Genomic DNA, 12,480 nt, shown 5'->3' on the forward strand with positions numbered 1-12,480 from the left:
CATGAATATAGATAGACTTGCTTGGGCAAAAAAGTAAAGGGGGAGAAAAAAATTAAAATTAAAAAAAAATAATAGTAATAATTGTAGGTATGTCCAGGTGGTGCAATGGACGAAGCACCAGCCCTGGAGCCACGAGCACCGGAGTCCACATCCAGCCTCGTAAACTCTATAATCACCCAGCCATGTGACATGCAAGCCACCCAATCCCCACTGCCCTGCAAAAACCAAAAAGAAGAAAAAAAAAAGACCCAAAATAAAATAAAATAGTAATAATAGTAGGGGTGGCTGGGGGGCAGACAGAGCATTGGCCCTTGAGCCAGGAGCACCTGGGTCCAAATCCGGCCCCAGGCAGGCCACCCAGCCCCACTTGCCCTGCACCCTCCCCCAAATAATAACAAAAAATGTGTTTCAGTCTTTGTTCCAACACCATCAACTCTGTCGTGAGTGGATCACATTCTTTATGATAAGTCCATCACAAAAGTTACTTCCACATTTTTTCAACGTTGCCATTGCTGATCACAACTCCCTCCTTTCTTATTTCTCCACTACCACGTACTATATTTTTTTCTCTCCTTTCACTCTGACTCTGCTGTAGGGTCGCTGAGTGGCGCAGCAGACAGATCCCTGGTCCTGGGGCCAAGAAGCCCTGAGCCCCCATACCACCCCTTGGGCCCAGAATCGATCTGGCCCTATGGTCCTGGGCAGGCCATCCAATCCCAGCCCCTTGCAAGAAGTAAAAAAAGAAAATGTGTTATATCTGACCACTGTCCCCCCATGGTCCATCCTCTCCTCCTTTATTCACATCCCCACCCCTTCCCCCTGCTCCCCCCTCGTTCTTACTCCAGATGTCTATACCCCATTGAGTATATTTGCTGTTTCCTCTCCTAGCCATCTCTGATGAGAGCAAAGGTTCCCTCATTCCCCCTTGCCTCCCCCCTTCCATATCATTGCAATAGCTCATTGTAATACAAAAAAAAACCTTATTATGTGAAATATCTTGGACTATTCCCCCTCTCCTTTTTCTTTCTCCCATTCCATTTCCCTTTTTTCTTATTGACTCCATTTTTATACCATATTTTATCTTCAAATTCAGCTTTCTCCTGTGCTTCCACTATAAAAGCTCCCTCTACCTGCTCTATTAACTGAGATGGTTCATATGAATATTATCAGTATCATTTTTCTATACATGCAGTTCATCCTCATTAAGTCCCTCCTATTTCCCCCCTCTCCTCCAATCTCCATGCTTCACCTGAGTCCTGTATCTGAAGATCAAACTTTCTGTTCAGCTCTGGCCATTCCAAAAGGAACCTTTGAAATTCCCCTGGTTCATTGAAAGTCCATCTTTTTCCCTGGAAGAGGACATTCAGCCTTGCTGGGTAGTTCATTCTTGGCTGCATTCTAAGCTCTTTTGCCTTCCGGTATATTGTATTCCAATCCCTACGAGCTTCCAGTGTAGCTGCTGCTAAGTCCTGTGTGATCCTGACTGCAGCTCCACGATATTTGAACGGTGTCCTTCTGGCTGCTTGTAATATTTTCTCTTTGACTTGGGAGTTCTGGAACTTGGCTATAATATTCCTGGGGGTTGGTTTTTTGGGATCTCTTTCTCGGGGGGATCGGTGGATTCTCTCCATTTCTATTTTGCCCTCTGCTTCCAGAATATCAGGGCAATTTTCCTGTAGTAATTCTTTGAAAATGATGTCAAGGCTCTTTTCCTGATCATGACTTTCACGTATTCCAATAATTTTCAAATTATCTTTCCTAAGTCTGTTTTCCATATCAGTTGTTTTTTCAATGAGATTTCACATTTTCTTCTAATTTTTCATTTTTTTGGTTTTGAAGTATTGATTCCTGATTTCTGGTAAATTCATCAATCTCCCTGAATTCTATTCTTTGTCTGAAGGATTTATTCTCCTCAGAGAGTTTTCTTATCTCTTTGTCCATCTGGCCAATTTTGCTTTTTAAAGCATTCTTCTCCTCAATAACTTTTTGAACTGTTTTATCCATTTGACCTAAGCTGTTTTTTAGCATGCTATTTTCTTCAGCATTTTTTTGGATTTCCTTGACTAAGCTGCTGACTTCATTTTCATGTTTTTCCTGCACCTCTCTCCTTTCTTTTCCCAGTTTTTCTTCCAACTCCCTCATTTGATTTTCAAAGTCTTTTTTGAGCTCTATCATAGCCTGAGCCCAATTTCTGTTTTTCTTGGTGTCTTTAGATGCAGGAGCTTGTGCTTCCTCATCTTCAGACTGAGTATTTTGATCCTTCTTGGGCTCATTTGCAAAATATTTCTCAATGATCTTCCTCTTGTTTCTTTGTTCATTTTCCCAGCCTAAGCCTGTTTTGGGGGGGTGCTTCCTGAGCTTTTGGGACAGTCCCACAAGGGTCTCAGTGTGTGAGGTTCTGTCCTCCCTCCTGGTCTGTGAATGACCATAAGTGCCCCCCTCTGCCACGGGGCTGAGGTGGGGGAGCCCTGCTGTTCTATTTGGGGGGGGGGGGGCCTAGACTGCAATCAGGATCTGAATGTGGTCAGAGCTCCAGAGTCCTGTTCCAGGGGTAGAGGACAGAGCTCTGCAGTCTCTCTTCACTCCCCTCCCTCAGCTCAATGGGCTCATGCCCTGGGGGCTCCTGCTTACAGGCTCCACCTGCTTCTGTTTCCAGCTACTGGCTGTGTCCCTGAAGGCTGGGCTCCACGTGCTCCCTCTGGCAGAGTTCCCCACTGTTCCCCCACTTTGTGCCGGTGCTCCCCGGGGTGCAGTTCAGGAGACACCCCCCCCCTGCTGTGAGCTGAGGCTCCCAGCACCCTGGGGCTGCCTCCGGGAGGCTGAAGTTCTTTTGCTCTGGGGGGCCACCCCTCTGGCAGGCCACCCCTCCGGCTCCAGGGAGCAGAGCCTTTCTGCTCTTTTCCAGGTTACCTTGAGTAGGAGAACTGCCTCACTGGGTCCCTTTGTCTCTTGAAAGTTTAGTTAGAGTCCTTAGTTTATGAGTTTTTATCAGAGAGCTCCTAAGACTCATCCCTTCATGTCGCCATCTTGGCTCCGCCCCCTGGATATACTTTCAAAGTCTATTTTTCAAAGATCAGTCTGACTAGGTTCAGAAAGGCCTGTAGACTATGACAAATCATCAAATAAAAAAAAATAAAAGATGCCCCTAAATACCATGATGATTCTATTTCTTCAGTGATAACAGAAAGGCCAAAGTGATGTAACAGTATTGCTAAGGGGTGGAGCCAAGATGGCAACAGGAGAAGAGCTTTTCTTAGGTGCTCTCTCACTATAGTATTTCAAAACTTATAAAATAAGGAATCTAAATTTTTGAGAGACACAACGCACAGAGGGATCCAGTGAGGCGATTCTCCAGCCCAAGACAGCCAGGAAAACAGTGGAAAGGCTCTGTTCTACAGGGTTAGAGGAGCAGACAGCCAAAGTGAAGGAACTTCAGCCTCCTGAAGGCAGCCCCAGGGCACCTGGGAGCTGCAGTTCACGGAAGTGGGGGCAGTTTCCTGACCTAAACCCTGGGGAGCATTGTGCACAACTTTGAAGATGGGGGAGGGCTCTCTTCCAGAGCTAGTGCTAGCAAGCCCAATCAACAGGAGCCCCCAGGCTACTTAGCCTTGAGTGCTCAGCATACCTAAGTTAGGGGAGTAGAAACTTCCAAGGTCTGTCCTCTGTACGTAGAACAGGACTCTGGGACTCTGACCACATTCAAATCCTGATCACAGTCTAGGGGCCCCCATAGAACAGAGACCCCCACCACCACCGCAGCCCCATGGAAGAGGGGTTGCCCTTCTGGTCATTCACATACCAGGAGGGAAGACAGAGCTTCACACACTGAGATCCTTGTATGGGAGTGTCCCAATAATACTCAAAAGCTCAGGAAGCACCCCAAAACCAAGCACAGGCTGAGGAAATGAGTTAACAGAGAGGAAAAAAAAGAACACCACTGAGAAATATATTATCTATGATCCCAACAAGGATCAAAACACTCAACCTGAAGATGAGGAAGTACAAACTCCTGCATCTAAAGACTGCAAGAAAAATGGAAATTGGGTTCAGGATACGACAGAGCTCAAAAAAGATTTTGAACATCAAGTGAGGGACACAGAAGAAAAATTGGGAAAAGAAATGAGACAGATGCAGAAAAAACATGAAAAATTAGTCAGTAGCTTAGTCAAGGAGATGCAAAACAATGCTGAAGAAAATAACATGTTAAAAACCAACATAAGTCAAATGTATAAAACAGTCCAAAAAGTTTTGAGAAGAATGCTTTAAAAAGCAGAACTGGGTTTCCGGCCAAGATGGCGGAGAGAAGACAGGCACAGTTCTAAAGTCTCCTAATCTTCCCCCATCTATCACATGAAACAAACCTCTAAACAGAAATCCTACCCACAAAACCCAGAAAGAAAAGCCAGGAGAAAGAACATCTACCTCAGGATTTGTCTCCCCCAGCAGCATTGGATGAATTCAGGCAGGTGAGTCTGGGCACAGAGGGTGGATCAGCCCTGGATCAACCAGATTAGCAGCTGAATTGGAGCCGGGGAGTCTGAGGGCCCGAGAGCAAGACCTGCTGGATCAGCAGTGGGGCTAGAAGGTGGTGGCTTGAGTCAACTAGGGAACAGGGGCACGCTGACCCTCTGTAGCTTGCCAACAGGGCTCCTCTGGTCTGAGGAACTCTGAGTCCACACCTCCATTGCAAATGAAGCCTCTTCCTAGAACAAACAATTGCAGACTACTTCTGCTTCAGGTACAGGTGTGTGAGCATAAGAACCAGCCCAGCTAACAATAGGAAGAGGAATGACCCCATCCCAGGGTAAAGCCCACCACTGATTGCAGGGAAAAGGATTCATTAGCTCCAACCCCTCCCTTCAAGCTAAGGAAGAATGCCTCAATCAAGGTCACAGATACTCCAGAGAAAGCAACCAGCACCTCCTACTGGCCAGCCAGAGAAACTGCACTCAGTAAAGCCTTTAGAGATCCCAAGCTCCTGAGAACCAGCCCCTCCCCAACTCAAGGTCTCAGAAAAATGAAGAAGGGTCAGCAGAAAGGTGGATCCATAGAAAAATTCTTGGAAAGGAAAGACCCTAACTCAGAGAGACCTGGAACCTCTGAGGAGAATATGATCTGGTCTTCAGCACAGAAAGACTTCCTTGAGGAAACATAGACAGCAAAACTCTACTAATGGGAGACCTCAACCTCCCACTCTCAAATTTAGATAAATCAAATCATAAAATAAACAAGAAAGACGCTAAGGAGTTAAATATTGTTAGAAAAACTAGATATAGTAGACCTAAAGAGGAAACTGAATGGGGATAGAAAGGAATATACCTTTTTCTCGGCAGTACATGGAACTTATACAAAACTTGACCATGTACTAGGACATAAAAACCTAATGAACTGCAGAAAGGCAGAAATGGTGAATACATCTTTCTGAGATCACAATGCAATAAAAGTCATATACAATATTGGGCTAAGGAGATATAAACCCAGAACCAACTTCAAATTGAATAACCTCATTTTAAAGAATGAGTGGACCAAAAAACAAATTGTACAAGTAATTAATCACTTTATCCTAGATAATGACAATAATGAAACAACATATCAAAAGCAATGGGATTCACTCAAAGCGGCTCTCAGGGGATATATTATATCTTTAAATGCTGGCATGTTCTTGTATGATGTGGCATGCTATGGCATTATGCAGCATGTTCTGGCATGGTGTTGCATGTTATTGTATGTTGTGGCACATGTCTGGTATGGTACAGCATGGTGTGCTATGTTGTTGTGTGTTCTGGCATGCTGGGGCATTTCCTGATGTGGTGTGTCATGTTATTGTATGTTGTGGCATGTCATTTTGTGTTGTGACATGTTATGGCATGGTGTGGCATACTGTGTTGTTGTGCCGCATGTTCTGGCATGTTACTGTACTATTGCACGTCGCTGTGTTATGACATGATGTGGCATGTTCTGGCATGTTATGTGTTGTGCCGTGTTTCTGGCATGATGTGGCATGATCTGGCTGTCATTGTATGTTGTGCCACATGTTCTGGTGTGTCATTGTATGTTGTGGCCTGTTCTGGCATGGTGTGGCATGTTGTGTGTTCTGAGATGTTATGCCATGGCGTGGTGTTTTATGGCATGTTATTGTGTTGTGGTATGTTGTGGCTTGCTGTTTTATGTTGGGGACCTGTTCCGGCATGTTATGTGTTGGGGCATGTTACTGCATGTTGTGCCACATTGTGGCATGTTATGCCATGTTGTGACATGTTGGTGTGTGTTCTGGTATGGTGTGGCATGTTACAGCATGTTTCAGTATGATGTGGCCTGATATGACATGATATGGCATGATATGGTGTGATGTATCATATATAGCATGAGATGGAACGATATGAAATGATATGGCATGATGAGAAAGGTGAACAAATAAAATAACTAAGTATGCACAATTAATGAAATGTTATATCCCCATCCCCCAAAAGGAGGGAAAAATAGAAAAAGACCCCCCCATAGGGTTAGAAACATCAACAACAGAGGAACCATTAAGAGACTTCTTTCAAAATTTGCAAAGTGCATTATATTTATTATATAATATTATTTATTATATAATATCATATAATATTCTATTCTATTTATATTATATATTATATTATATAATATTCTATTTATTATTTTATCAAATCTCCAAAACAATACCATGACACAAGTACTCCTCAATGAACAGATGAGGAAATTGAAGGCTCTGAAAAGTTAAGTAATTGGCTGTAGATTTGTACACAGACTTGCACTAGTTGTAGACATGTACACAGCTGGCAGGATTTGAACTCAAGTTTTCATGACCCCCAAAAAGAATCTATTTACTATTCATGTTGTTTCAGATAACATGTATCTCAGATAGCATTTTATAAACAACCTCTCATTTCATTCTAACAACCCTGTAGAATAGTTAATGTACATACTATCATCTCCATTTTCAAGATGAGAAAACTTAGACTCTGAGGTCAACTAAATTTTACAGTTTTGAAGCAACAGAGACCTTAAATCCCTTTAATTCAATCTCCTCCCACTATAGATGAGGAAAATGAAACTCAGGGAGATACAACTTGTCCTAGGATGCACAGGCCACAGGATTTAAACCTAGGTTCTTGACACCAGAGCTAGTGCTATTTCTAATGAACCATGAACCTGAGGTCAAGTTTCAAGTTTCAAGATCAGTTTCAAGAACTGCAATGTGAAACCAAAACATCTGAGGTAAAGTTCAGTGGTCTTTCAACTATACTAATTGATGTAATAATGACTCAATTTATTGATTCATCATTTCTGTTATTGATGCAGTGGGTTTTTAAATGACAGGGTTTGTATCCATCTTAAAACAAGGTGGAAGATTCAACAGCTGACTTCAGATCTACTTCAATGTCTCAGAGATGATTATTTCTTGAAATCATACAACAGAGACAGGTCATTGGTATTCACCTAATTATGAAGTAACCAAATTCCAGGGTTTAAAAATCAAACAGAATCTTTCAAACTGTAAGGAAGAAATACAATTCATTAAAACACCACTTCAAATCACATCCGATTATTCAATGATAATAAGAAAAAAACAGGCAGCTAAGGTGGTGCAGTGGATAGAGCACTGGCCTTGGAGTCAGGAGTACCTGGGTTCAAATCTGGCCTCAGACACTTAATAATTACCTAGCTGTGTGGCCTTGGGCAAGCCACTTAACCCCATTTGCCTTGCAAAAACCTAAAAAAAAAAAAAAAAAACAAACTTTGGGGTGGCTAGGTGACATAGTGGATAACGCACCAGCCTTGGAGTCAGGAGTAACTGGGTTCAAATCTGGTCACAGACACTTAATAATTACCTAGCTGTGTGGCCTTGGGCAAGCCACTTAACCGCATTTGCTTACCAAAAACCTAAAAAAAAAAAAAAACCTAGAATCTGATATATCAAAAAATGAAGAAAATCAGTTTAGTTCTCTAAATTGTTTATAATATAATCTACCACAGGAAAAGAAGAACTATAGATTCAAATTTCATATATGGTAATTACACATAGAAGCAATCAATAAAGACAACATAGACAAGCAGGAAATATACATTTTAACTAATAATACTCTCTAAAAATAAAAATCTACATTAACTCTTATACTCCAAATGGTAGAGTCAAATTCTTAAAAGAATTGCATGAAGACCAAGAGAATTAGGTGACTTTAGGTTTATCAGAATCTGACAAAACATGGAAAAAGATAAACAAGGGAAGTCAAGCGGTCAATAGACTCAAAAAATACTCATTTCTTTGTTCTATTAATGAGTGAAAATCTCTGAGCACAGAAAACTTTTCAGTTTCATAGTTTAAAAATTGATCTACACTAGGGAATAAAAATTCATAAAGTAAAATTCAAAGAAGCAGAAAATCTAAAACTGGCTCCAACCATTCAGGAAAATAAATGTGAAATATATCTCTTGCTCAATAACCCTAAGAAGGTATAGAATCATTGACATAAATATGTTCCCAGGAGTAATGTTTATAACAGCAAAAAAATTGGAAACCTTTATGTACAAGAATTGGAGAATAGGTGAGCAAAATGTGGTATACAGTGATAATGGAATATTACTATACAATACTGAATTAGGCAAAATTTAAAGAAAAATAAAGTGGACTTTTATGAAGTGATGCAAAGTTTAAAAAAAAAAAGCAACAACCAAAAGAAAAAAAAAGCAAAACAACTATGTAAATGAGGAAAAAATTAAGCAACACAAACTGATAAAAGACAATGGATTATAGTGTTACTATTTTTTTCAATTAAAACATTTTTCTTTTAAGGAATAGTAAACAAATTTTAAAAATAAACTGTATATTAAACACAAATACACACTAGAATAAGCCTCAAGACTACTAAAATATGGGGGCAGAGCCAAGATGGCCACAAGAGAGGATCTTTCCTTAGGTGCTCTTGCTCAAAACTTAGAGACTAAGGACTCTAACTACATTTTCGAGAGACAGAATCCACAAGGGACTCAGAGAGGCAGTTCTCCAGCCGAAGGTAACCTGGAAAAGAATGGAAAGGCTCCACTCCAAGGGGTTAGAGCAAAGGAACTTTAGCCTCCCAGAGGCAGCCCCAGGGCACTGGGAGCCGCAGATCACAGCAGCTGGGGAATTTCCTGACCTACACCCCAGGGAGCACTAAGCACAACTTGGGGAATCAGCAGGGGGACTTCTGCCAGAGGGAGGAAGTGAAGCCCAGCCCTCAGGGCACACAGGGAGTAGCTTGGCTGGGGAAGCCCAGATCCAGGAACCAGAAGCAGAAGTCCCCAGGGCATGAGTGCTGAGCCTAAGGAGAAGAGTAGAGAGAGACTGCAGAGCTCTACCCTCTATCCCTGAAACAAGACTCTGGGGTTCTGACCACATTTAGATCCTGATCACAATCTAGGCCCCCCCCCATAAAACAGCAGCCCCCCCCACCTAAACCCCATGGCAGAGGGGTGAGTTTATGGTCATTCACAGACCAGGAGGGAAGACAGAACTTCACACACAGAGATACTTGTGGGAGTGTCCCACTAATACTCAAAAGCTCAGGAAGCACCCCAAAACCAGGCACAGTCTGGAGAAATGAGTAGGCAGAGAAAAAGGAGGAACACCATTGAGAAATACTTTGTCTGTGGTCCCAAGAAGGATTAAAACATTCAATCTGAAGAAGAGGAAGCAGAAGCTCCTGCATCAAAAGACTCCAAGAAAAACAGAAATTGAGCTTAGGCTATGATAGTAAATTCTTTTTTTTAAGGTTTTTGCAAGGCAAATAAGGTGAAGTGGCTTGCCCAAGGCCACACAGCTAGGTAATTACTAAGTGTCTGATGCCGGATTTGAACCCAGGTACTCCTGGCTCCAGGGCCAGTGCTCTATCCACTGCGCCACCTAGCTGCCTCCATTCTAGTAAATTCTTAACAAAATTCTTTGACTAGGGGAGAAATGTGAAAGTTTTAAAAATTAATTATAATTGCTTAATTTCCTTGTAATTTAATCAATAATTTGTTAAAAATCAGGGGCATATCAAAGGATATGCAAAGGCAATTTACAAATGAGGAGATCAAAGCAATCTATGGCCGTATGAAAAAATGCTCTAAATCATTAATTATTAGAGAAATACAAATTAAAGCTTCTCTGAGGTACCACCCTCACCTCTCAGATTGGCCAATATGACCAGGAAGGATAATGATCATTGTTGGAAGGGTTGTGGGAAATCTGGGACATTATTACACTGATGGTGGAGCTGTGAACTCATACAACCCTTCTGGAGAGCTATTTGGAACTATGCCCAAAGGGCAACAAAAATGTGCATACACTTTGACCCAGCAATAACACTACTGGGTCTATACCCTGAAGAGATGATGAAAAAGAGTAAAAACATTACTTGTATAAAAATATTTATAGCAGCCCTGTTTGTGGTGGCAAAGAATTGGAAATCAAGTAAATGTCCTTCACTTGGGGAATGGCTTAGCAAACTGTGGTATATGTATGTCATGGAACACTATTGTCTATTAGAAACCAGGAGGGATGGGATTTCAGGGAAACCTGGAGGGATTTGCATAAACTGATGCTGAGTGAGATGAGCAGAACCAGAAAAACAACCTAGGAGTGATGTTCAAGCTTGAAGGACTTGCTCATTCCATCAGTGCAACAATTGGGAACAATTTTGGGCTGTCTGCAAAGGACAGTGGCATCTGTATCCAGATAAGGAGCTGTGGAGTTTGAACAAGTACAAGGACTATTCCTTTTAACTTAGAAAAAAACAGATATCTTATTGTCTGATCTTGTTACCTCTTAGACTTCTCTTCTTTAAGGATATGATTTCTCTCATCACACCCAATTCGGATCAAGGTACAACATGGAAACAAAGTAAAGACTGACAGAGTGCTTTCCGTGGGGTGGGGTGGGGGGTGGGGGGAGCAAGACTGGGGGGGGGGGGGGGAATTGTAAAACTCAAATAATATCTTTAATAAAAATAAATTAAAAAAAGAAAGTACAGCTTTAACAATGGATATAAACTCTCAAGTGATATGTTCATATCTGCTAAATATATCTCTCCTTTTTTTGTGGCTACACTTGAGAAGGTTATGTAAAATAGGTGTCTTTACTTTCTTTCATCTCATTCTCTCCCTTAATCTCTACGGTATGACTTTTGATCTCATCATCCAACTAAATTTACTCTCTCCAAAGCTAAAAGCCATCTCTTTAATTTCCAAGTCTTTTAAGATTTTAACATTTTATTTGTTTTCCAATTATATACAATAATAATATGTTCCCATCATTTTTTGCAAGGCTCTGAATTCTACAATTTCCCCCTCCTCCCTTCCCCCCCAAAAGAAGACTGTCTGACAGTCTCTACATTGTTTCCATGCCATACATTGATGTAAATTGAATTTTATAAGAGTAAACATAAGAATAAACATAAACCCCCTCCCTACCCCCCAAGAAGATGGGAAACCTCAAGAATAGAGAGGGAGAGGGGCAGCTAGGTGGCGCAGTGGATAAAGCACCAGCCCTGGAGTCAGGAGTACCTGGGTTCAAATCCAGTCTCAGACACTTAATAATTACCTAGCTGTGTGGCCTTGGGCAAGCCATTTAACCCTGTTTGCCTTGCAAAAACCTTTAAAAAGAAAGAGAGAGAGAATAGAGAGGGAGAGAAAAAAAATGTACTTCAGTCTGTGTTCAGATTCCAAAGGCTCTGTCTCTGGGGTGAGTTGCTTTCTTTATCATAAGTCTGCCAGAGAAGCTGCTTCAATAGTTTTCCCACAGTTGCTATTACTAATTTTATTTCCCTCCACTCTATTCCTCCCCACTCTCATTTATTCTATTCTCTCTCTCTCTCTCCTTTCATCCTGGCCCTGTCCAAAAGTGTGGTGTATCTGTGTACCCTCTCCCTTGATCTTCCCTCTCTTTTATCACCTAGTCCCCCCTTCCCTCCCCTCCCCCCATTCTCCCTCATCCCATCCCTTTCCTCCCATCCTTCTCCAGGGAAAGATAGATTTCCGTCACCCTATTAAGTGTGTCTGTCATTTCCAATGATAATGAAGGCTCACTCATTCCCCCTTGCCTTCCCTCTCTCCACTCCATTGAAAAAGCTTTTTCTTGACTCTTATGCAAAATCTCTCAGTTTCTTCTTCATCTCCTTTTCCATCCCCCCAGTACTTTCCCCCATTGCCCATTGACTCCATCCCTTTACCACATCCTGTCATTATCTTCTGCTCCTTCCTATGTCCTATCTATATATGCTCCTTCTAACAGCTCTCAGAAATGAGAAAGTTCATATAAGTTATCAATATCTTCTTCCTGTGCAGGAATATAAACAGTTCAACATCACCAAATTCCTCATAGTTAGTCCCTCTCTTCCACTCTCTCTATGGTCATTAGAGTCCTGTATTTGGAGATCAAACTTTCTGTTCAGTTTAGGTCATCTCAACAGCAAAGTTTGAAAGCCCCCTGTTTCATTG

General features: G+C 41.7%; 1 protein-coding gene across 4 annotated transcripts in view; it reads right to left on the bottom strand.

Moving 5' to 3' along the window:
* The window catches only part of PPP2R5E (protein phosphatase 2 regulatory subunit B'epsilon), a 173,509-nt gene that overhangs the window by 34,554 nt on the left and 126,475 nt on the right, over positions 1-12,480 (bottom strand). The gene's annotated exons all lie outside the window — the stretch shown is intronic.

Source organism: Macrotis lagotis, chromosome 4 (genome assembly GCF_037893015.1).
Source record: "Macrotis lagotis isolate mMagLag1 chromosome 4, bilby.v1.9.chrom.fasta, whole genome shotgun sequence".
Lineage (NCBI taxonomy): Eukaryota > Metazoa > Chordata > Mammalia > Peramelemorphia > Peramelidae > Macrotis > Macrotis lagotis.